Source organism: Saimiri boliviensis, chromosome 16, assembly GCF_048565385.1.
Source record: "Saimiri boliviensis isolate mSaiBol1 chromosome 16, mSaiBol1.pri, whole genome shotgun sequence".
Lineage (NCBI taxonomy): Eukaryota > Metazoa > Chordata > Mammalia > Primates > Cebidae > Saimiri > Saimiri boliviensis.
Window position 1 is genome coordinate 40,792,470 of NC_133464.1, and position 27,816 is coordinate 40,820,285.

Here is a 27,816-nt window from a genome sequence, read left to right on the forward strand (position 1 = left end):
TCCCAAACTTTCAATTCTGTTGTAGATTGGATTATTGTTTCCATCAATTTAAAATTTTCTTTGTAAATGGTTTATATTTCCACACCTTTATCATGGGACTTTGTAGTACCTTATCTCTAGGCAGAAAATGCTTGCCTATTTTACTGGTTTTGGGCATAGTCATCTGACTTGCTTTGACTAATGAAATGTGAGCAGACATGGAACCAAACTAAGAGCAGAACTCAGATGAACACAGCCAAATCTAGCCAAGCTCAGTCAACCCTAATGCAGCCCAGCTAAATTCAACAGCAGCAAGCTACACTCCTAAAAAGTTGGCTGTCATGTGACATGAGCCAGAAAACAATGTTTGCAGTTACAAGCCACTGAAAACTTGGGCTTCTTCGTTGGTGCAACAAATGGTGACCAATGTATGCTACTATTTCTGTAAATGGTGATCACTGATACATACAAGAAAATAAGTTTTTTTTTTTTTTATGAAATAGCAAATAATGAATTGGGAACACCGATCAATAGAGACAGAATTTAAAAAATTGTCAGAAATTGTTGCTCTTGGTTTTCACTCAAATATGAATTAACTGAAGCCTGATCTTAAAGTTTCCTTTCCCAAATTCATTCTTAGAGAATATGATGACAAACTCTGTAATTACAATTGGAAGGGAACCTGCCTGATACTGTGTGAATTGGAAGTAATACCAAGTTATGTAAACTTTGACCTAAGGTGAATTTCAGTTTACAAACTACTAGGGTTGCACAAGCAATCAGGTCATGTTCTCTAGCCTTAGAGTCATTAGCATACATACTTTGAACCCACTTTTTAGGTACTTGATACAGTAGCCATCCCTTTTGTGTTTTTTATTTCTTTGCCCATAGACTTTTTTCACCCTTGATTCAATTCACTAAATGTAAACTGTCTATGGCTATAAGCCAGTACTCTTTTGTTAGTAAATTACAGAACCTACTCATTCTAGCTTTTACAAAGCAGAGATTTCATTGAATAATCTAATTTTAAAATTTACTTTTTAAATTTACTTGAAACATCCATTTGGCATCTAGACTCAAATAATGATCCTGATTATCCTCACCTCCCAAATACCAGCCTTTACAGTTTTCTTAACTCTACATCTTTTTGCATGCTGGCCTCATTCTTCCCTGACAAAATAAGGCTATCTCCATGTATTGTGAAAGATAGCTACTGAGGCTGGAGCTTACACACGTAGGTCTACATTCCAAAACAGTAGACAGTCATGCTTCCTCCTTTTAGAGAAAAGCTCTAGGGAGATCTCTGATTGGCTCAACCTGGGCAACGTTTCCCAGGGAGATTTCTGATTGGCTCAGCCTGGGTCCTTTGTCCACCAGTGTGAACCACTGTGTTGTGTGCTTTATTAACTGTCCCAATGAAAGCACATAGAAGAATTAAGAATTGTCAAGCCTGTAATCCCAGCACTTTGGGAGGCCGAGGCAGGTGGATCACGAGGTCAAGAGATCGAGACCATCCTGGTCAACTTGGTGAAACCCCGTCTCTACTAAAAATACAAAAAATTAGCTGGGCATGGTGGCACGTGCCTGTAATCCCAGCTACTCAGGAGGCTGAGGTAGGAGAATTGCCTGAACCCAGGAGGCGGAGGTTGCGGTGAGCCGAGATCGCGCCATTGCACTCCAGCCTGGGTAACAAGAGTGAAACCCCGTCTCAAAATAAAAAAAAAAAAAAAAAAGAAGAATTAAGAATTGTTACAAGTGAATCAGAAGAATAGATGGTTTAAAAAGAATCCCAAGTAGGCTCTTATCTAGGAGGGAGAAAAACAAGTATCTTGCAGCTTTTCTCATTTTTCTTACTTTGAGTAGCTATGACTTTGGCCCTTGGGGTTCTTGCCCTTACTCCAGCTCAAGTCTATCTACTTATTTATTTATTTTTTCTTGCTAAATGACTTGCTCTACCTAAAGCTATTTCTACCTTGAGGTGATAAGACTAATTTCAAACTAGTTTATGGGCTTATGAAACAAATGCGAACATGTTTTACAATAATGATCATCAATTTCTTGAATAAGGTAGTAGTATATGTGCTTGGCTATCAAAAGATAGATCTTGGGATCAGAGTACAATATATTTGACATTTACCAGGAAGAAAGAGGAGAAGAGTGGGAAGAAAGACAAAAGTTCAATGGAGCATTGGACCAAACCTAGTTGCTTAAAGACACTGTGCTCCTAAATATAATACTTCCCAACTACCCCAAATTTTTATTATAGTTATTAAAAATAAAGAAATGATTGTAGTATGTGAACTTGTGCAGGACAAAAATAAAGGACTGGGTTTTGCATTTAGATAGAGGCAAGCTAAGTTGGCACAATGGACAATGGGGTGGTCCTCAAGGCAGGAAAGACTGAAGAAAAATATAAACAACATGCAATTTTCAAAATGGTGTAGAGGACTGTGGCTTGTCCTAAGCTGTACATCTGGAGGGTTCCCAAAGCTAACAAAATCTCTGAGGAGCAGGAAAGCCATAATCAGCTTCTCAGATAGCACTGTCTTAAATCAATATCCCTATAGACATGATGAAGGAAATCTGAATTTTCTTAGTCTCATGATTGCAAAGTATTTTTGACTACCATTTCCTACCACCCCAAGTATAAATACCATAAAATATTGAGTGAATGAAAAAGAAATCTTTTGTGTATCACATGTTGCTTCTATCACACAGCATCTGGTCTGATCTACTCTAGTTTAATACAGTGTTGAACTTAGCAGCTTGAAACAAGCATTTATTTTCTCATGATTCTGTGGATCAGCAATTTAGCTGGATTTGACTGTGCTTACTCATTTATTTCGACCTCAGCTAGGATGAAGAAGATGTCTAGGACCTCTCTCTCCATATCCTTTGTTACCCTTTGATATACTGCTAGCCCAAGTATATATATTTTTTTCTTCACACCAAGACAAAAGAGTTCCCAAAAGCAAGAGAAAACAAGGTCAAATGCACAGGTACTTTAAGTCTCTACTTGTATCACAATTGTAATAGCTCATTGATTGAAACAAGTCATATGCTCAGGTTCAGAATCAATGTGGTAAGGACAATACATGAAAACCATTAATGTAACAGCCTACCAAAAACATGTCATTAATGATTATGAAAACTTCTGAGTCTATGCTACAAGTTTAGTGTCTTTAATGAAGACTATATCTTTGAGGATAAGGGACGGTGTGTGTGTGTGCATATAGATTATCTGAAGCTACCATACAGAAGAGGAAAATAATTGTATTAGTCTGTTCTCATGCTACTAATAAAGACATACTAAGACTGAGTAATTTATAAAGAAAAAGAGGTTTAGTAGATTCACAGTTTCACATGGCTGGGGAAGCCTCACTATCATTGCAGAAGGTGAAAGAAAAGCAAAGGCATGTCTTACATGGCAGCAGGCAAGAGAGTATGTGCAGGGGACTGCCCTTTTATAAAATGATCAATTCTTGAGAGATTTTGAGACTTGAGAGAATGCCCTTTTATAAAACTATCAATTCACTGTCATGAGAACAGCATGGGGAAAAACCCACCACCATGATTCAATTACCTTCCACTGGGTCCCTTCCATGACATGTGGGGATTATGGGAGCTACAACTCAAGTTGAGAATTGGGTGAGGACACAGCTAAACCATAACAACAGTTAAGCCCTTTTGTAAAAGGCTTTACTTCTGCTTAAAGAACGAAATTAAAAATTGACCTTAAAGTTTATAAGATGACCAAAGAAATATTTCTGTGTTCACATATTCTTTCAGAACTTTTCTACTTTCAAATGCTCTGATCAAATGGATTAGTCTCCCCTTAATATTGGACTGGATTTTGTGATTGTCTCATGGATAGAATGCAAATAAGTGATGTAAGGAACTTTAATATTAGCTCTTAAAAGGTGACAATCTTTCTTTCTCTCTCCTCTCACCAATGAAACCTAGGGAACCATCCTGTGAGAAAGACTTAGCCACCTGAGAGGCTGAGGTCATATATAGAACTTCCAAACAACTACTTTACTCAGGTCCTAACCAACATCCAGCCTAGCCAACATGTAGTATCAAACACCAGAAATATAAGTCAATACACTTATATTTTTTCATATGATTCTTTAACTTAGCTTTGGAGCCACCTCACTTACTGCCAATTGAAACATAGTTGAACTCTCCATAAAGCCTTGCCCAAATTGCAGACTCATGGACAAAACACATGTTGATGTTGTTTTAAGCAACTATGCTTTGGGGCAATTTGTTATACAGCATTAAATAACCACAACAGACCACCTATCCCTTTCTACAATGAAAATTTCTGCACAAATCAGTAACAGATTCTTACGATTTGGGTAGTTGCGAAGTCTAGTGTTTATCTCCACGAGTGTAATAGCACACAAACTACGAAAACATCTATAGTTTATAGGGATTCATTTTGTTTTATGCTATGGTACTTTTCTTTTTGTTCTTTTTCTGAATTGCTAGAAAGTATGCTTTCCTTCTCTTTTTACTTGTGTGTGTGTGTTGGGAGGGTAGGTTTAATCCCTACTAAGCTAAACATTACTTTAAAAATATAGAGCCTAAAACTACATTTGCCATTTACAATAATCATAAGGATTGAATGATTAATTTATAGTTTTATTGGGTTTGTGTGATCTCCCATAATTTAAGAGTGTGATCTCCCCCAATTATGTGTTGACATAATTGGATATTTTAAACATGTTGACACAATTGGATATTCCCCTTTGAGGAATGCAGCAAGTCATACATTTTATTTAATGAGGTATAACCTATGTTTTCTAATGTTTGGTACTTTCAATACTTGTTTTTTTCACTGTAAGTGGAGTTACAGCAAGGCATCTGGCTAGGGGAAAATATCAAACAAGTTGTATCATGTGACATCGTGACCTTATGCAGAGATGTTGGGCTAGGCAGAAGTGAGAGTTGCTTAAGCAGTGCTTCTTTTTTTTATTTTTTTATTGCATTTTAGGTTTTGGGATACATGTGAAGAACATGCAAGATTGTTGCATAGGTACACACATGGCAGTGTGATTCACTTCCTTCCTCCCCTTCACCTATATCTGGCATTTCTCCCCATGCTACTATCTCTCCCCAACTCCCCACCCCCCACTGTCCCTCCCTCATTTCCCCCCAACTGACCCCAGTGTGTAGTGCTTTGATGTATATACAAATCACCTCCTGAATTTTTAAACATGGGAGCCTGAGGTTTTGTCTAACAAGCTTATAAATGATACTCATGCTGCTGGTCACTGTGCCACACTCTTAATTATAATGGACTAGAGGTATGAGGTCACATACACATCAGATACTTTATCAGTTATGTCTCAGAAGCAAGCCTGCCAAGTGGTGATATGGCTTCTAATCATCTATATAAGTAACGAAATCTTCTCTACTTGGGAGCCCTTTGAGTCCATTTCGGTGAGCAATCTCAAGTCTTTTCAGTATATTCATACTTCCCTTGGTTTGCTCTGGCCTTTTGGGGTACTGATCCTTGGAGATCTTCCCTTTATTGCTCCTACCACTACTCTTCTTCCTCTTCCTTTTTCTCTTCATTATGCTGTCATTGCACTTTGTTATCAAATGAGAATGGAACAAAGAAATGCACACAAACAAAAACTAAAAACATACAAATAAAACGCACTTAACTCATCTTTCTTTAAGTAGTCAGTTCTCCCTTAATAGTTTTGCCAGACTTTCTATACCTAAATCTCATTGTGACTAACCCTTTCTAAATGTATTTAATCAGCATACCCTTTCAATAAATCCACTAGCCCTTCTTGTTATCCAAGACAGTTTGTCTTGGGTAACAAGTTGCAGACTCCATCCAATGCCATTTTCCCCTAGAAATATACATAATGGCACTACAGGAACAACGATCTCGGCATGTCCCATGCATTGGTAATTTATTTAACCTTTGCTAGAACTGTCCTGCTTCACTCTACTCATCCACTACCCACTCTACCCCACCTTACACTAATTCTTTTCCCATTAGATCCTCCATTCTGTATCTCTTTGCATGAAATTGTTCATACCTGCTTAGTACTCATGTTATTTTGTGATTGTGTGTGTATCTGTTCACATGATTTCTTACTGAAGTTATTAAGTATTTTGATTTCTGTTTCAGTCAGACTTCCAACAGAGAAGTAGAACCAGTAGAAAATATATACTAAGATATTTATTGCAAGGAATTACCTTACATGGTTATGGGAACTGGCTTAGCCAACCTAAAATTTATATGGCTGACTATCAAAAAAGACAGGCTGGAACTCTTAGGCACAGACAGAAGTTGCTGTTCACAGGTGAAATTTCTTTTTTTATTCTGGAAGTCTGGGCTCTGCTCTTAAGATTTAGCAGCTGACTGAATCAGGTCCACCTGGATTACCTAGGATAATCTTCTTTATGATTATGATGATCACTACCAATTACCAACTGATTGTGAACTTCTTTCACATCTACAGAATACCTTCACAGCACCATCTAGATCAGTGCTGAACTGAATAACCGTCAACTGTAGCCTAGCCATGTTGACCCAGCAAAAAACAATCACAATTGCTAATATAACTTTAATACAATTTACAACATTTTCTGATGGAAGAATGAAGAAAAGGGAGGGGGGCTGACTTTTTGGTTTAGAATTGATTACGCATTAATTTAAAGTGAGTAATAATTATGTAGATGACTATTTTGATATTTTAACCTACTCAATTTAGAAAATTATTTAAAATCATTTTTGTTAAGACTACAAAATGATTTTTGGTTAATTTTTTTTAACCAAATATCAAGATAGCAATAATCCTTTAAAATGATGACATTCATATATATATATATATATATATATATATATATATACAAGAAAGTATGAACTAGGGTCTGCTTTGATATGCTAGAGAATTAAACATAAAAGTTAAATGTAGGATATAAAAGAAAACAAAGAATTTTATCAAGTTTACAAAACATTTTTCCTTGAAAAAACTTTTTACTGAAAACATATTGACTGTGTGAATAAGTTTTGAAATATCAAGATAATGAAGAAAGACATTTACCATTCTACATAAGCCTATGTTATTGTGAATAATTATATATAACAATTATTTTATTGCTTTTTTGTAAACTGGCATTTCATAGAAATAAATATATTCTACCTTTCAAAAATGTACACCTGACTTATACTATTTTCAGTGTGTAAAATTAGTTTTTTATAGTTAAGAATGAATCCTGGATTATAACTTTAGGCACCAGGATAATTAAATGGAAACATACAAATGTAATTCAAATATTCAAATGATTAATCTTGATATTCTAATTATTATTTTTTCAAAAAATTTAAAACCATAAATAAAAATATTGGCATATATTTTATTGCTTAAAATATACATTTTACACTGCACTAACACATGGCTATTATAATACATAAATACATAATGTAAAATAATAGTAAAATTCATAATTTTATGCGTGAGTTCATTTTAATATCTATCACTGCTATAATTATGCCATAAACAACAGGGTGGCTTAATAGCAAAAATATTTAAAAATAATTTTAATAGAGACCCAAAGAAGAATAAGTTTACAATTTACGTGTTTAAAAGTTAATGTAGACTTTTAGGGCATTCACAGGTAGAATAAGGCAACAGATACACTCCCCTAGTCTAGCACATCCATACTCATAGCATCTATTTGCTTTGCTTTGTCAAAACATATGAAAAATCATTAAAGTGTTTTAATAAATGTCTGGTTTTCCTGCTCATTCATCTTATAAATATTAATTAGCCATGGATCAGGCAATTAAAGTTTAATCAATTTGCACTAATTAGCACCACATACTTGCATAAAAAGATAAAACCAACTCCTGCATCTGGCTGTTATTTGCAGTTTTTGTCAAGTGCTGATGAGTTTAATCTTGAAGGGAAGATTAAGAAGAATAGAAAAAAAATAAATCAAGAAAGTAGTGTTAATTTTATTAAATTTTCACTCAAAGCAGTGGTCACGAGCATCATGGAGATAATACCAGCAACATTACACTTTTTAAAAATCTAAACCTGATTCCACTAGCTTCTTCTTTACAGCTTTGTCCAATGAGGAGGGAGCCCCATATCTTCTGTTTCTGATATTACTATCTGCTTTTTAATTTAATCTTTTCTATAAGTCCTAATCTGACCCATTTCTATCCTTTGTGACTTAAAAATTGAAAAATGGATGGTCATCATAGCCATAGCCTTTAAGGATCAACTTTCTTCCTTCAGAGTGGATGTGAATGTCTATACTGAAAACACAATCTAAAAAGTGTAGCTTTATAAATGAAATTGAAATGTTCTTTACCAAATATTATGTGTAAGTGTGATGGTAAGAGAGAACTTTGGAAGACTTAAAATTTGTATTCTGACCTTTGCGAGTGTATCATAGCTCAATTCATTTTTGTCCCACATAGACTTTAGGAGACTAACTCCTGCTTCTCTGTCTTTGACTTCTGAATTTGATTAAATAAATTACACTGCCAATCTAGTAAGGAGACATTGTACAGTGCATTTGCATTACTATTTTGTGTTTTAATAACCAGAGAAAATAAAGTGTTCCATTACTGCCTATTCATATAATTGACAAGGATTATAGGGAATGGAACTAGTCTTTAATCACTGATGGAAATTTATCTTAGGCTTGGCAGGTAAAACTACACATTTTAAGAAGATTTAGCATTGTACTAAAAAATAGAGCATGATTCATAAAAAAGCTATGCACCATTTACATAGGGATTTTTATTCAGTTTATGCAAGAATAGACCAGTGAATGGTTATTGATATTTTTCAAATAAAGCATGTATGATTCATTAAACTCCTTATTCCCTTGTGAAGCCACTGCTCTGTTAAGCACTGAGTACATATCCCATAAAGAAAGCAGAGGCAGAAAAGGAGGGTGTCATGCTTCAATGCTTTCTTTTTTAAAAAGGTGCCTAAAAATGAGATCACATACAGTAACAGATAACTCTCTAAACTACCATCTGGATTTCAATACACGCAATTTTCACACTGTTGTTAAAAAATGTGAGTGTTTTTTGTTAGTACATTATATGCATGCTGGTCTAGAGATATACACACCTGTGTAAACTTTAAAAGTAAGACTTTGAATCTAAATTCAATGCTCTAGAATCGTTCTACTATGAATGAAATAGTATACGATAAAATGCATATAAAATCTAAATTACTATTAAAAATCATAGCTTCATGGGCAAAGAAAGAGGATGTCACTGCTATGCTTCAGTAGTCTCTTCATGAACACATTTCCTATCTTCTTATATTAATAATATTTAACATCCCCAGCCTTATGTTTACAGTTTAAGAGAAGCTAGAATAATATGTTAACAAGACCTGATTATCCATTAATCGTCTGTCCCCTTCAAGGCTAAAATCTTTAGGTAATGTTTTCACTTTTCTATCTTTAATTCCCTATCTTTTCCCATACACATAGGGGTTTATTTTCCACTTTGTTGAACAAGTATTTATTGGCTTCATATTTGTGCATGGCATGGTGTAGGGAACCAAAAAACATATCACTTGAGAAATGATAAAAGTATATCTGTATGCAAAGCCTGGAAGGATGGATGTTACAATTTTCTTCAAATATCTAAATATTTATAACATGGAAGAAGACTTAAATCTTACTCCCTCTTATTTCAGAAAGAAGAGATGGATAGAAGCCATAGGGAAACAAATATTTACTTTGTGTAAAAACTAACCCTTGAAGATAAATGTGTGACATTTAAATGGTTTGCCATGGGAGGCAATGACTCCAATAGATCCTATATGAAGATCCTTTGTGAGGAATATTGCTAAAGAACAGAATTGAAGACCAGTTGTAAGATCCCATGATAAATTAAAATATGTCATTGGATAGTATCCTACCTTCAGAAAATAGATTTATAAATTGCTAAAGATATTTACACAAATAATGAAGTATAATTTCCCTGACCATTTAATTTTAACACAAAGAAATTCCCATTGACGTTATTAACCCAGGTCTTCAAAATAATACACTCTCCTTTGTAAGCTGAGGGCCAGATACTGAGAAGTTCCCTGTTTGGTGAGCTATCTCTGCATAACCGGAATAAGCCGCTGTTTTTAAAACAGAATAAGAAAAAGGAGAAATAAACACAATTAGTGTAGCCCAGCTTTCTGACACTATAGGCCTTACAAATCTCAGATTCTACATTTCTCTGAGAGAAGAAGTCCATGTAAAAGTAATGTTGGCTTTAATTTTTCTTCTCAGGTCATTTCCATCCACATATATTTTTGTGAGAATATAATTGTGAAACAATTGGATATTTATAGCTTACTGTAGCCTACTCAATAGGGATTTTTTGTCTTTGTTTATATACTGTTTACTAGAAGGATCAACACTATAGAGTAGAAGAAATCTTCTCTTCTCCAGACAATTAAAAGCATCATTGCTCATTATCTGAAAATAGTCATCAGGCATAAGTGATACAATCAGATATATTTAAAGAAGGCAAATGAAAGTTTAAGAACAGTCAAAGAATAAAGATGGCACATACATTTGAATTTATTGATATTTTGTCCTATTTTTAAATAATGTAATTTGTAAGCGCTGCATACAATTATTAAATAATATACAAAATAACCTATTAAAATGCTTATAAAGTCAGTAGGTTTAAGGAAGAAATGTTTTGGCTTTTTATAAAACTGAATGTTATAATCATTTTTTATCTAAATCAAATTTCACAGGGAGGGGAGCATCATACACTGGGGTCTGTTGTGGGGGAATAGGGGAGAAACAGCAGGGAGTAGGGAGGTTGGGGAGGGATAACAGGGGGAGAAATGCCAGATATATGTGACAGGGGATGGAGGCAGCAAACCACATTGCCACGTATGTACCTATACAACAATCCTGCATGTTCTTCACATGTACCCCAGAACCTAACGTGCAACAAAATATATAGATGTATTTTAAAAATAAAAAATATTAAATGTATATTATAAAAGATATAACAGTTGTGAAATTATTTCTTAAAACAGTAGAAATGATTTAAGTTTCTAGTTATTTTGAGAAATAGGTGAATCACAATTGCTTCTCGAGACAAATGCAGATGCAAATATATCATAACTTTATGTATCTTCTGTATGAGTTCATTTTGTAATAAGTTCTGTAATTTATTACAAAATAATTATACATATTTATATAACTATCTTACATAACTAAAAGTGATTATTTGTCCTGTTATCAAATTATATTTTTCTCTTAAGATTTCATGTTGAAGACTTCTTAATGAATTATTTGACTTTAACATCTTTTGAGTATGAATGAATTTTCCAAATTACAAATGAAATCTCTCTGGCAACTAGCATAAAAGATCTTATTTGCCCCTTAGTACATACTCTTGCCTCCCATTAAGGTGTAAGGAGGAATAATCATGCAGGGAAAAAAAGTAATAGAATTTTAAAGGCAAAAATATTTGTATTCCTCCCCAAATAATATTTAACTTGACTTAATTTCATTTTAATAAAGCATACTTATTTTAATTTTTAAATTACACATTAATTAATTTTTATTAAAGAAAGATTTGACAATTTTTGTGCAATCTCTTTTGAGGAATTTCAGGAAATGAAAAAATTTTGGCAGGAAGAATGTTTTCAGCAAAAAACCCAAATTGACATCAAATACTATTATATTACAAACCAGCTATCCAGACAGTTAAACATTTATTTGAAATTCCACTATGGGATTTTTGTAGTTTGAACGTGTCCTTTCCAAAATTGAGGTGTTGTCAATGCAATAGGATTAAGAAGCAGGGTCTTCAAGAGGTGATTAGGCAATGAGGTTCCCTCTCTCATGAATGCAATTAAGGTTCTCATAAAAGAAGCTTCACAGGGTTCCCTTAAGCTTTCCCCTTTCTCCCACAGGAGAACCCAGCATTCCTCCCCTCAAAGGAAGGCACAATCTTAGGAGGAAAGAGCAACATTCACCAGATTACCAAATCTGCCAACACCTTGATCTTGGACTTGCCAGCCTCAAGAACTGTGAGAAACTAAATTTTTGTTCCTTATAAATTACTAGTCTCAAGAATTTTGTTATAGCAGCACAAATGGACAGGTTTCAAATAGCTGTGGTTATTCTCCAGAATTTAATGGCTTCCCATTCCTGGAATAGCGTCCTTCTTCATGCTTTCATAACACCATTTATAATTTTTTTTAGAAATCCCTCTCTTAATAATAAAAAACCAATTACTAAGAAATCCCTTTGGTCTTTTGTAACCCTTTCTTATATTTAAACATCATACTCTTCGTATACTCCATGAGTATTTTGCATTTATTATGTTATCCCATGAGAAAACATGCCTAATTAAAACAACTTGTACAGTGCCAAGAACTCCACACAAACTTAAGAAATATAAAACATGCTAGAAATGATTATGATGCTTTTCCATCCAACATTGCTTGAGAAATGACCAATATCTAGAAGCAATTATAATAGAAAAAAATTGCAATCTGTTTGTAATGATTAAGTGAACTGTAGGGGCCAGATATGGTAACGAATCTTGAACAGAACTTGTTAAACATATTTTTAAAAAGTGGTTAGGAAGAATTATTTTTAATTGAGACCATTTTGTTGCATTAAATAAAAATCTAGAAAATCTGAAATAAAATGTAATTGGTAGAAGGAATATGACTGCAATTTCCCTTCTCTTCAAGAAATAGTTTAATGTGTAGTTTTTGGTTATTATCTTCAAACTAAAAGATTACAAACTGTTTACTTAACATATCAACCTGATAGCAGGATAAGCTTTTGAATGAATTCTGATGTTGGCAAAAACTCTATTTAGGGATATCTCTAATTTCCTTTCAGGCACATGCCTTTGCAGAATCTCCCATGCCTGTGGCCTGTCTAACCAGAGCTACATACTCTTCTTGAAACCTTTTTACCAGTACCTGGTCTTGAAACATTTTATAACATGTGTCTCCATTTTCCACCAAGCTCCAATCAAAGTTTATGCCATTATTTCCCATTTCCATGAGATCAGTCTGCCCGCAGTCAGATCATGTTTCAAGTAAAGCTTTCTCTTACCTCCTAGACAACTGGGGAAATAGACTCTGTCACCTACCACTTAATTTTGTCCAGGAATTCAGAGGGATGTATAGGGATGGATAGTTTCAATTCCATGATGCCTGGAGACTAAGCTGGGGAGTCAGTATAGATACATTGGGGATATATACCCCTAGGGCCTCAGTTCTTACTCTTACCTTGGTTGGCTGGAAGGCACAAGAAGCTTTCACTCATATGTTTCATAACTCAATTCTTTCCACATAGTCTCTCACTTTCTGTGTGGCTAGGCTGGTCTTCTAAGTATGGAGGTCTATGTAGTTGGACATGGCAGCTGTTTTCCAAGATGAAGGAGCAGAAGTTCTCAAATATTCTTACAGAACTCAGCCAGTAAAGGACGTATCATCACTTCCACTATGCTTTATTGGTTAAAGCATAAAGCCAGCCCATATTCTGCCTCTGAGAAATATGGGTGGCAAAGAATTTGCAGCCACCATAGGCCACAAGTTATTTTACATTCTTGCTACTTTCAAAATGCACTCAGACTATCCCAAGATGCCAAAAGTCTCATCTCATAAGACATCATATACTAGTCTGGGAATTTACCATCTAAACGGTTCCAAGAGTGGGTCAGCCCGTTCTGGCATGGTTTCTCATGTGTAATTCCTTAGGTATGACTCCTCATGACCTGATAATTGTGAAAGGAGATTATCTGGCTTCTACAATCACAATATGCATTTTATAAGGCATGGATGGGAACACTTCAACTTTTATTCTTTTATTTATGCTTTTATTCAAAAAGGGGGTGACACAGGACACGTTGCTATTATTAGCAGCAGTTCTCAAATCCTGTCAAGTTCCTACTGCTGGGTTTTTGGCTCTCTGCTCTTCCTGTCTCCATCTTCTGACTCATTATTTCTTTTTGGTAAAAAAAAAAAGTGATCATGTTTGATGCTAAGTAGCTTTCTCGTTCTGTTTTATTGTTGTAGAAGTTGTGGAACGTAAATTGCCCTCCTTTCATTTTGAGTTATCTTTGTCACTTACAGACAAAGCTCGTATAATTTCCTTAACATTTCTTGCTTCTCTTTTGTGTTACATGTTAAATCACATGCTTAGACAGAAACCACACTTAGAAGTCTTTTTTGAGGCAGGTCTCTGTCTGCCTTGGGCTGAGAGTCAAGGTGTTGTTGGGCAATGCCCTTATAATTCTTAGAAATCTTTTAGTCTTACCAAACAGATTGGCTATTCACTACCATAAATATTTTGATGTATTAACAAAGAGTCTTGCAGGCTGAGGTTCTTATTTGAGAGTTTTTCTAAAGGTGAGAAACATGCAGTTATAAGGCAGTTCATTTTGAATCCAGTAGGTTCTTTTTCAGAAATGTTTTCTCTATACCTGGCTTGAAACTGAACGGCTCCTTCTTTAGTTCATGTCTCCCTGGTCATGCCCCTTATTAAATACAGCTAAAATAAATACCTTGGCACATTAAACACCCAGAGTATCAATCTTTTTAGCCAGTTTCACTGGTACATTAGGCTTATTTCTATTTTCCAGAGTTCTGCCAAACTTTTTGCCACCATATAACATAGGTCTTTTTTTCATCCAGCCTCCAGTAACAATTTTCTGTCTGACATTTAGTCTTTAACTAGTCTCTTGTTGTATCATATGCTTTGAAGATCACCACTTCATCCCAAAGACAGTGTCACATATATGAGGTTTTTGTAATGGACATATTCCATATTACTGGTAAGAAATCCTATTTCAGTTATCAGTTGCTGCATAAACACCCCTACTCCCCAAAACAAAACACAATTCTAAAACAATTAACGATTAGCTTTCACAGTTCTATAATTTGAACAGCACAGTTGCCCAGTTGGGAGCTTTTTATACAGTTCAATTAGAGGTGGTAGGAGTTGGAGTCATCTGGATATTCAACTGGGCTTGTAGCTTAAATTCTTCACACTTTCCTCAGGCAATGACAAAGAGCTTAGATGCTTATAATGTGTACAGGCTGATTCTCTCTTTCTTTCTCTCTCTCTCTCTTTTCCTCTATTGGTCTCTCTTCTCTCTCTTCACATGGCCCACTGACATGGCTGTCTTGAGCTTTCTCACAGCATGGTAGTTAACTTCTCCTGGAGTAAGCATTTCAAGAGATTTTGTCAGAAGCTGCAAGTCATCTTATGACCGAAACTTGGAAGTCATGTGTCATGCTGTATCACTTCTGCACTCCAACAGAAGGGAGTAACAAGGCCAGCCCAGATTTCAGAGTATGGATATGGTGTGGCACTTCTCATTGTAGTCAGACTGCAGGGTCATCTTGCAAGGCTAGCTTCCAGAACAAGAATGCCTATTGCAAAAATTATTTGATCACCTCTAAATAAACGTTTTTTCCACCTCCATACTTATTTTAAATTCATCAAGTAGTATACATTAATCACACCTAAATAAAATGTTTTGGTTTAAAAGATTTGCTTTGTCAGTTCTATAACTTAACAGAAGATATAGCCAGAAATTCCAATTTAAGCTAACCCCTTTCGATGATGAAAAACCCAAAACCCAGTGTAATAGGTTTAGTGCAGGCGTCCCCAAACTTTTTACACAGGGGGCCAGTTCACTGTCCCTCAGACCGTTGGAGGGCCGCCACATACTGTGCTCCTCTCACTGACCACCAAGGAAAGAGGTGCCCCTTCCTGAAGTGTGGCAGGGGGCCGGATAAATGGCTTCAGGGGGCCACATGTGATCCGCGGGCTGTAGTTTGGGGATGCCTGGTTTAGTGGCTATAGTAATCATTGTAACAAGACCCAGATTTAGAGACACTAAGAAATGACAGGTAGTGACACTGAATCGCCTATTGATTTGGAACACTGAAAATTTTGATCATTTATGTCTTTGAGCAGGTATAAACATAGTTTAGAAAATTTTTACATTTGAAATTACTTTTAAAATATTGACTGTTTAGCTTAAGAATTTTGTGCTGAATCCAGGCTTAGATATAAATAGTGTTTTTGTATTATGCAGTAACTCTGAAGTTATTTATCTTAAATATTTCACACAAAGTAAGGAATAAGTGAGCCATGAACTGGTAGCTATATAATTAACTCGTTTATGCCTACAAAGACAGGAAGAACAGAATTCTCCTCTTCTGGCATTACTACTTTGATAATTTTGACAAGTTCTCCTATTCTTAAAATAACAGCTACCATGCACGAAACAGTAGATTTGTCTGTTAAATTACTATGCATTTTCTCCCACTGAAAAGAAGAATGAGAGATTAAAATTCAATCTTTATGATAGAAATAGATATATGACATCTTTGATTACTCAGATAACGTAGATCCTCCTGTTTTTGTTATAAAAACAATTTCAGATCAGGAATTAATATATCCAATCAAGTATGGTAATAAAATTGAAAACTTTATCTAAAGTCAAACTATATGCATGGCATTTATAGAACATTTCAACTTATTTGAAGATTACAATCAAATACTTATAGGGAGATTGTTGCACATGTTGCTTTCTTATCTATTCAGGGTGAATAAAATAATCAAGGATATGAAAACACCAAAGAAGGAAGGAGAGAGGAAAAAATAAAACAGGAAGGAAGATTCCATAGGTGTACAGGGCACTTCTATTAGAAATCATAATATTTAGATGTATTGACTATTACGACTGAAAGAATTCTTTAAGGTTATCTTGCAAATCATGATAGGGCCACCAGGAGTAGTATCCTTCTTGTGGTCATCCTCTCACCCCAAACTCAAAATATGGTTGTGCTGTTAGGATTGGTGATATCAAACAGCCACCAAGAGAGGGTGAAAGGATTTACTACTCTAGTAATAACAGTGTAGAGGAGGAAAGAATCAATAGTGCAAGCTCTTAGTTTACCAAGTAACTTTCACAAATTTAATTAAGGTAAAAGGGTCTTGTACTATGTGGAAGGTAATAACCCATCCCATTTTTTTGAGCTACTTTGTAAGTTTAAAGTGAATATCCTTGGATGAGAATGTTATTGATATTGACAGGAAGCAGGGAAATTCTGGGTAGAAGAGGGTATTTCTCTGGCAAAAGCATCACCCCTCAGGCCTGGAAACCCATGGCCCTAAATGGGAATTGGTATTCCTGCTTTCATGCCCAAATGTTGCTTTTCCAAGACCACTCTTGCACACCACACCCCCATTCTGTGCCTATATAAACTCCAAGCGCCAGACTCCATGAACAGAAGAGTGGCGCAGCAGACAAGGGGACAAGAGAAGGGGCATCTGAACATTGAGAGGAGTTTGGCTGGAGATGGGTAGAGAGGAGATTGGATATGGGACAGCCAGACTCTTGAGGAAGATCACCTTCCCACTTCATCTCCTTTCCAGTCCCTCATTCATCCCACTGAGAATCACCTCCATCAATTAATAAAATCCCTAAATTTACCAGTTTTCAAATCTTTGACCAGATTCTACCAGGACACCTGATAAGGACTCAGGTACCAAGAGGTCAGGATATAAAAGGCTGTCACCTTGATTTACTAGCTGGTTTAACACTTAGCTGTCCATGGATGACAGCTACTAAGAGCATTAATTCTAACAGACCCCTACATGCTACCATGAGGCTAGAGACCAAAAGCACTTGCCCAGCTTCTGAATCTGCCTGTCTACATGCTCCTGGTTCTATAAGGCATTTGAGCACACAGCAGCTGAGCAAATGAGTCACACCCCGGTCGCAAGTCTCACAAAGTGATCAGGGAACTTTCCCATCTCATCATCAGTGTGATCTCGGAATTGTACCCCTGAAAAAGTTAGATGTGGCTAAGATCTTGCCTGCAAAGGTTATGTGCAATGGCTGATCTTTTCAAGAATCCAAAAGGGTAGCTGGGGAAAGGTATATCATGTTTCTTCAACGGTGAAATCAGACTGTGATTGAGAGGCTGTACAAATTGGCCTTGAACAGAACCTACTAGCCAAATCTATACTAGTAAAATATTTTTCAGTTGCTTATTGTATAGAGTCAGTGATTTTAATAATATTGGATATGGGATCGTAATTGGCTGCTCTATGGCATTAAAGTTGCGATAAACTAGGATGAGTCACTATTTGTTCTCTACAGTTTTAAAAATAGGCCCACTTGAAATGTTAAATAGAGAAACATCACCCTTTCTTTAAATACATATTTTATAATGAGGTTCAATCCTCAAGCCAGTCAATAGACAGCCGCTTAAGGTGCATATGGGTCAGCAGCAACATAGTCAGCGAACAGGCCAAAGCAGGAGAAGAAGGACTCCACTGATAGTGGGTCTCTCCAAGACACCTTGCTCACTGTGCCAATTGTAGTCACCCTGAATAAGGGTGATAGACTCTCCACCCAAACATTGAGGGAACAGAAAATGGGTAAGTGGCTTGGGGTTTTATTGTGATTGGGGTTGGGACTGAGGTGATGGTTTCCGTACAAGGGCTATGGCTTGCATGGTCCGAACTTCTTGCTGGTGCCAAAGGAGGGAGCGCTGGGCTTTCACAGCTTGCCCAGATGTGGGACAGAAGTGGATGAAGTGCTGGGGCCTGAGAGCTGTCAGCAGTCAAATATAAAAATAGAGTCTCATTCTTTATTACAAACCTAAAGCAGTCTCATAACCACTGCAGTGATGGGGGAAAAAAGATGTGGTATCTACTTAGCTTTACTGTTCCCAAGGTCAAAAGCCCATCCATTAAGCTAACAGTATTTACAGAAATAATTCTTGTTTGTTTGATTGGTTGGTTGGTTTGTTTCTGAGACAGAGTCTTGCTTCATCGCCCAGGCTGGAGTGCAGTGGCGCAATCTCAGCCCACTGAAACATTTGAGCCTCCTGCTTTAGCCTCCTCAGTAGCTGGTACCACAGTTGCATACCACCATGCCCAGCTTGTTTTTGTATTTTTAGTAGAGATGAGGTTTCACCATGTTGACCAAGCTGGTCTTAAACTCCTGACCTCAAGTGATCAACCTGGCCTGGGCTCCCAAAATGCTGGGATCACAGGTGTGAGCTGCTGCAGTAGGCCAGAAATAATTCTTTAAACTAAATAGGGCATACAGAATTAGAAGAAGTTAGACTGTAGGACCAATCTATCAGGTTTTAAATTTAGAGAAGCTCTTAAATGTTAATGGAAGCAATAGCTTCTAGGGTGTTTTGTGAACTGCAGCTGTTCCATTTTTTAAAATTTCAAGTTCCCAACAAGGAGTTGACTGCTTCCTGTATTCTTAGAATTGTGCTTAAGGTATAGGGGCAAGCAAGAGAGTGCCAGTCTCTGTCCATACAGTTTATGTTGATGGGTGTCTCAAGCGTCAGACTTCCAGAGAGTAGACATATATGTAAATACCTGAAGCAGCTTGGAATAAGATAAAAAGAAGTTGTAGAAACTGGTTAACTAGACAGCCTATGCCCCAACTATAGACATTCCAATTCAAATTGCCAAAAACTGTCTGATGAAACAAAACATGGCCCTGGAGATGCTCAATTAGCAAGCTTACTTTTGAGGCTTATTAAAAAACTTTTCAGATTTGAATTCTTGATGGTAGGATTTGAATAATACATATCTACTTTCTATTTCTACCAGTTTTCTGGGGTCCTGTCTAGAGAGCTTTGCCATATGATCTTTCTTCCATCATGCAGATTCCTTAAAATTTAGACTATAGTTCTTAGTATGTATGGCTATCAATGTGGAAATGGTTTCCTGGTCCAAAAGATGATCCAAAGGAACTGAACTTCAACAATTTCTTCAAGATCCCTCAATTAGTTAGTGACCCAGGCTAGAATGGAACGAGGATATTTTACTTTCCCATGTATGTAAGTGCTGCATTTTGCTCGTAGGCCTGGGATATCATAGAAAAAGGGAAATATGCAAATTGGAGGTTGAGGGGACAAAGAGGATAAATTCATCTACATTAATCAAATAGAGTCTAAGCCTCTTGCTCTCTAAATGTTACTCCCTTTGATTTTTCACATCTTTTTTCAACTGTAATTTCTTCATCCCCTGCTTTATAGTTATTTCCCCTTGTTAAAAGTTTTGTTTCAGCTGTAAACATACTGAAATTCCATCACTAAGTCATTGCTTAGCGTATACAGTATGAACGTTATCATAATTTTGCTTTTTTATGCATTTCCTGCTTTGGTTTTCAGTAAATTGGGGAGATGATGTTATTTATATAATCTGCAAAAGGCATTTTGAAAGCTGGGAGCCTATTTTCATTTTGTTGGTTTTTTACAACTGTTTAGTCACAGTAAGAGTAAACAAACAGAACTATTCCAAGAGAATCAATAGCAAATACATTTGTTTTCTTTAATGGCCCATCCATGTCTCTACAAATTCCTCGCTGGCTCAAAATGAACTAGACAGTCCCTGTGACATTTCTGGATATTACAGGATATTTCAAAAATCTTTCTTCAATTTTAGATGTAAAAATAATTGTAGATCAAAAATCAACATTTTCAATTCAATCTAGTAAGAAAATACATTCAAATTCCATTTAAAGTTAAACCTTTCTCACAATTCTTTTAAAAAGCAGGCATAGGGCAAAGCTGGCACTACCAGCTTCTTCTCTATAATACCTGCCAGGTCGTCCCCATTTTCACCAAACATTTTTTGAATAGGTGAGCTTGTGACTCATTAGGTAAAAAGTTGAAAAATAAAAAGGTGATGAGGTTGAAATGGATTTATTTCACTTCTACAATTGTGAGCTGGCACAGGTTCTCCATACAATACGACAATTATCACAGTTGACTCTCTCTTATACCTGTAAATATCTAAAAGTATTATATTAGGTCAGTACAAAAGTAATAGCAGTTTTTGCATTACTTTCATACCTCCTCTTCCCTAATGCAAATAATACATCACCTCTCTTCATCTAATCTGTATTTTTTATTAATTTTATTTTAGTAAAATTTGTATACAAAAACTGACTCCACTTAAAGTATACAATTTTATGAATATAGATTCATACAACTAAGAGACCATAGCCACAGTCAAAACAAGAAAACTTTTCTGTTACCCTCAAATGTCTCCTTGTGTTTGTCTGCAGTTCATGTGTCTCTGCTCTTCCAGCAGGAATAAACTACTAGTCAGCTCTTCATCACTATAGATGACTTTGCTTTTTTTTGTAGAAATTTATGTATTTATTTTTTGGAGCCAGAGTTTCTCTCTATCTCCCAGGCTGGAGTCCAGTAGCACCACTCTGGCTCACTGCAACATCCACCTCCTAGGTTCAAGTGATTCTCCTGTCTCAGCCTTTTGAGTAGCTGGGATTATAGACATGCATTATCATACTCAGGTAATTTATATATTTTTAGTAAAGATTGAGTTTCACCATGTTGGCAAGTCTGGACTCAAACTGCTGAACTCAAGTGATCCATCTGCCTTGACCTCCCAAAGTTCTGGGACTATAGGCATTAGCCACCACACCTGAGCTTTGTAGAATATTATATTAATTCACTTACATAGTATGACACATATGCTCTTTTGTCTTTCTTCTTTTTTTATTGCATTTTAGGTTTGGGGGTACATGTGAAGAACATGTGAGATAGTTGCATAGGTACACATGTGGCAGTGTGATTTGCTGCCTTCCTCCCCTTCACCTATATCTGGCATTTCTCCTCATGCTGTCTCTCCCCAACTCCCTACCCTCCACTGTCCCTCCTCTATTTCCCCCCAACAGAACCCAATGTGTAGTGCTCCCCTCCCTGTGTCCACGTGTTCTCATTGTTCAACACCCGCCTATGAGTGAGAACATGCAGTGTTTGATTTTCTGCTCGTGTCTTTCTTCTTTAACTAGACACACCAATGTTGAGATTTACAAATATTGTATACACTGGCACACAACATTCTTTTTTTTTTTTTTTTTTTTTGCAGTATAGTATTCTACTGTATGGATTTACCTGTGCATAAAATTTGGTATTTCAGTTTTGAAAATTAAGCTGATATAAACATTCATGAACAAATCTGTGCATGGGCATATATTTTCATCATTCCTCCTGGGCAAATACCTAGTAGAATTGCCAGGTGACTGAGTAACTCTCAGTGTTTCAAAGTCACTGTAAGTTTCAGTTGCCTCATATTCTCACGACACTTAAGATTGATTATCAATCTTTTTTTTTTTAGTTATTGTAGTAAGGGTGTCCTAATATATCACTGTAAATATATTTGGCTGATTTTTTCAAATGGAATATAATGTTTTAATGATTTAATATATTTTAGATACAAGACTTTTGTCAGATAGATGTATTGTAAATATTTCCCACCATTTTTTGCTGACCATTTGATTTCTTTCTTTTTTTTTCTGAGACAAAGTCTTACTCTGTCACTCAGGCTGGAGTGCAGTGGTGCAATCTCAGCTCACTGCAACCTCCACCTCCCAGATTCAAGCAATTCTCCTGCCTCAGCCTCTCTAGTAGCTGGGACTGTAGTCATGGACCATCATGCCTGGCCAATTTTGTATTTTCAGTAGAGACAGGATTTCAACATGTTGGCCAGGCTCATCTTGAACTCCTGACCTCAGGTGATCCACCCACCTTGACCTTCCAAAATGCTGGGGTTACAGACATCAGCCATAGAACCTGGCCTTTATTTCTTTAATGACATTTTTTGAAGAGAAGAGTAATTTTGAAAAGTTTCTAGTTATTACATTTCTTGTTAAATTATGTGTGCTATTGATATGAACAGGAGGCAGGGAAATACTGGGTAGAAGAGGGCAGCCCCTGGTGAGGGCCACACCCTTAAGCCTGGACCCATGGCCCAAAATGAGAATATGCATTCCTGTTTCCCTGCCCAAACATTGCCTTTCCCAAAATCAACCTGGCCCAACCTGACTCGCATCTTGTACCTGTAAAATCCCCAGGCCCCATCTGTGAAGCAACAGAGTCGCACAGAAGGAAAGAGAAGAAGCAGCTGGATGTTGGAGAGAAGGAGCTTGACTTTTAGCGGGATGGCTTGACAGTGGGACCTCAGAGAAGAGTATGGCCAGAGATAGCCAAACTCCAGAGGAAGATCACCTTCCTACTCCGTCCCCTTTCCAGCTTCCCATCCAACTGACTGCCACTTCCACCACTCAGTAAAATTTTCCACATTTGCCACCTTCAATTCATTTGAGCAAACTGATTCTTCCTGGATGCCAGACAAGGACCCAGAGGCTGTCACAATGACCCTCCACTAAGCTGTTTAACACTTAAGCTGTCCCCAGATGGCAAAGCTAAAAGAGCACACTCTAACACATGCCATCTGGGGCTTTGGGAATTCTGGGCAACTTCTAGACATTGCTGTGGGCCCACGCAAAGTTCTGTGCCCTGCCAGATGGCCAGATAATGCTTGTCCCAGCCTCTGCACCCATTGACCTTGCATGTTCCCCCTCCTGCAAGGGGTAGAGAGCAGTTAACTGAGTAAACCAACTGCTTTGCCATCCCACAAAAGGGTCAAGGGAACTATCCTGTTTCACTCACTATGTGAGGTAAGAATTCATGTTTATTATATTTCATATGAATATCCTGTACTTCTAATAGCTTTTTCATAAAGGATTTTTTTTTGCCTTTGAATTGCATAGAGATCTATGTAAAAATATGTATGTATCTTACTAAAATCACATTGTTTTTATTGCTGTAGCATTTTATTGTCTGGAAATAAAATGCTTTAAGTTCTGTAACTTTGTTAATTTTCCAAATATTTCATCTATTTTAGATCATTTGCAAAATTGAATTAAGAGAGCAGGAAAGATTTACTTTATTCTACTCTTGTGAGTTGGAAATACAAAATTATAATTTGACAATTACAAATTTAGATACAATTTGTGAATTACACAAGAAAAGCCTCTGGGCTTTTAATTAGGATTGTGCTGAATACAGATCAAATTAGGAAGAATTGACACCTAAGCAAACCAGAAACATAGTCTATCTTTCTCTTTATTATTTAGATATTTTAAAAAATATTTCTGTAAGATTCTGTAGGTTTTATAATAGACATCTCACATTTCTTTGCAAAAGGTTTTTGGAAATATTTTAATGTTTTTGGCAAGATTTGCCAGAAATTTAAAATTCATTTTTCATTTTTTTCTGCTAGTGTATAAAATGCAAATTATGTTTTATAATAAACATATACTCTGAAAACTTGCCAAATTCATCTCTTCTAATAGCTGTATTGTAGATTCTGTAAGATTTTTATGGGTAAGCTATTATGTCAATAAGAAACTATTTTACTTCTTCTTTTCTGCTACTTATGTCATTTATTTCTTTTATATACCTATTTTGCAATAGCTAAGATGATTGTGGAATGCTGACTAAAAAGGGCCATTCTTGCCTTGTTTTCCATTTTATGAGGAAAACATAGGATATTTTACCATGAAGTAGAGTAACTGCAAGTTTTTCGTAAATGCTCTGAATCAGAAAGAAAAAAATCTTGTCTAAAAGTCTCTATCAAAATGGTTGCTAAACTTTGATGTTTAGCAACTTCTTTAATGTATCTTTGAAAATGAATGTCTGTTTTTTCATTTTATTCTGTAAATATGGTTATGTTATGTTATTTGATTTGTGACTAGTGCATCCATGTTATATTACTGGAACAAATCCTCTTTAATCATGATACATTATCTTTTATATGTGTTTTGTATTCAATTTAATAATATTTTGTTAAGAAATATAACTATGTTTATGTAGAAAGTTTGTATGTTTTTTTTTTTTTTGCAATGTCTTTTTTGGGTCTTATTTTTAGGTTCATGTCAACTTTTTATATAAAAATGGTAAGTACCCCCATTCTTTGTTATGAAGGAGTTGTAAGATTCATTTTTTTACTATGACTGTTTATTAGAATTTGCCTGTAAAACCATAAAGTCCTAGAAATTTTTTCTTTTAATACAGAAATATAATGAATTTGATTTCAACAGATTTTGAAATATTCAGACAGTATGTTTCATCTTTCTCAGGGCATTTTATTTCTCAAAAATATATACATTTTATTAAAGTTGTGAAATTTGTTGGCCTATATCCATTTACATTATTCTGTTATTACTGTTTTCAAATTTTTAGGACCTTTAATAATAACCCATTTTTAAATACTGATATAACTACTTTCTGTTATGTTTTCCCTTGATAATTCTAAAGATTTATTATTATTTTTTTAATTCAGGTTCTTGGTCTTTTCATTTTCTATATTTTTATCTTTTTTATATTCCATTAAATTTTTCTTTTAAACACTTTAGTTCTGATTACTTTGACTTTATTTGGATTCTGGGATTTTTAAAAAATCATACATAAGGTAGTATGTCTGGATACTAAGTTCAGCTCTTTCTTCCTTTTGAATATTATCATTTCAAGCTAAGATTTTTCTCTGAACACAAACTTAGATGCAGCTATCAAATCTTTATATTTTTATTTTGTTATAATTTAGTTTTAATTATTTTCTGCTTTTCTTGTTATTTATTTTTCTTAACTCATGAACTATTTAGAAGTGTATTGTCAAATTTTCATACTTTTTTAGGTGGGAGCTTCTTTAATACCTTATTGTATCGGTTTCTAATTTAGTTCCATTGCAGTCAGAGACTATATTCTGTACAATATTAATAATTTTAAGTTGATTATTACTTGCTTTAAAATACATTATATGGTTTCTTTGGTGAATGAACCATGTATGCATATTTACTTGAAAATAATTATTCTGCACTTGTTGAGTAGTGCTCTATAAGATGCTTAATAGTATGGTTTAGATGATTTGTGTATTTACTGATTCTTTATCTAGTTCTTCCATTGGTTACCCAGAAATAATTGTTAAAATGCCCTTTTATAATTATGAAATTGTTTATTCTATGAGTTTTTGCCTCATGTATTTTTAGGCTCTACTTACACATTTATAATTATTAGCTCTCCCTTATTAATTAAGCCTTAATTTATATAATGTTGCTTTTTAACTCTAGCAATAGTATTTATCTTGAAATACATTGTTGCTTATATTTATGTAGCCACTATATCCTTTCTAAGTTCTATTTGCAAAGTATATATTTATACTTTGTCAGTTTGTGACTTGCCTGCAATGTTTTTCATTACTGTGCACTGTTTGAAAATGCCTTGATGGTGATAATCACTGGGCTCCTGGAGTATGATTGGTGTGGTGAGCATCCCTGACTTGCCTTCTAAATTTTCTTCACTTTCCAAAATTAAACAGATTTTAGTCTTGTTTCCAATTGGCCTCTTGCTTTTAATATTTTTTTTTTGTCAACTGGGTAGTGTCATTACCTTTCAGTATAATTTTGTAATATATGATTTTCATTTTCTTCAAACTTCTAACCTATGATTTTTTTCTAACTGCCAATTGAATACTGAAACTAATTGACTTTAAAATGTAGGGATAAATTTCATGAATTTTATTCATGCAAATATTTTTGCTGTCTCTTTTTACGTAATACTTTTGCCTTAAATGGTAATGTTGCTATGCTTTATGTAAGATAACATTTTATTTATATTTTTTGTCTTCTGGTCCCAGTTTATGATTCTTTTAAACAGTATCTATAAGTTTCTGGGTGAGAGAACTATTAAGCCCTTTTTAAAGCAGGAATGCATGTTAAATACACAAAACAGATCCAATCATCCTGCCCTCTTTACTAATTCTTTCCATAGCATCGTCAAGCTCATTTTTCTTAATTATTCTGTCTACAACACATTGTTCCAAGATTTCTCCTGCAGCATTGAGGTATTCCTTTATGTAACGCTGGACCTACAATAAGCCAACAACTCTTCAAATTATAGAACTGATTAGGTATGACTTTGATTGCTTTTCTCTGATTTTGAATGGTCTACACGTTAAAGTGCTATATTTTATTAGTTAATTTTACAAACTAGAAATGACATGCCAAAAATCATATTCAAATTGATTTGTTTTTAAAAATGATCCTCCTTCTTTAGTTGTTCAAAACCTGAAGGAACCAATTCAGTGTTTCTGTATTACACACACACACACACACACACACACACACACACACACGTGATCATTTATGCTAACTAGGTCATTGACCTAAACAGGCTAGTGATGATAAAAAGAGAGACCATTTAAAATAAAAGATTGCTACTATTTTTTACACATTTATTTTTTTCACAGTAAAGTCCAGCTCTGTTTTGGTAAATATTTTGTTGAAAATTTTGTTGTATTATTAGGCATATGTGAATACCTTTAAAAAATTTAGATAGTACATTTTTTTTCTTACTAAGATACCAAAATAGCTCAGTGGGATGTGATCATCCCTGCCTGTACCACCTAAAAGGGGTCATTTAAATGGGAATTAGTCCATCCATATACGCATTGCAGATGTCAACTGCCCTAAGGAATCTTATAATTTTAAGAAGTGTATTGTCTTGTTTGTGGATCTCAAAGGCCTATTTGTCATAGGTATCCTTTTGAGCCATCTGTACCCAGCCTGTTTGTGAGAACCCTGAAATTTTATTAAGCAGGTAGGCACAAACTGTTAGGTTGGCAAGACAGGTAAAATCAAGAGTTTTATAGCAGGTGTATATCAAGAAACATCCAAGCAATAACAATAGTGTTACCAATTTACAGTCTCTTTAGCTTTCAGATCTAGTAATTTGTTTGGGTTTAGACATGATTCATACTACCTACAACTATTCTCATTATATAGTACACTTGTATTAAACTGATGTGACAACTTCTGGAATTTTTCTTAAGGGTGAGATATAAAACATTGAGGTCAGATTTGAATGGCTGGCAACTGTAAGAACATTGTTACCGTGTTATTTGGAATAAACAACAAAACACAGT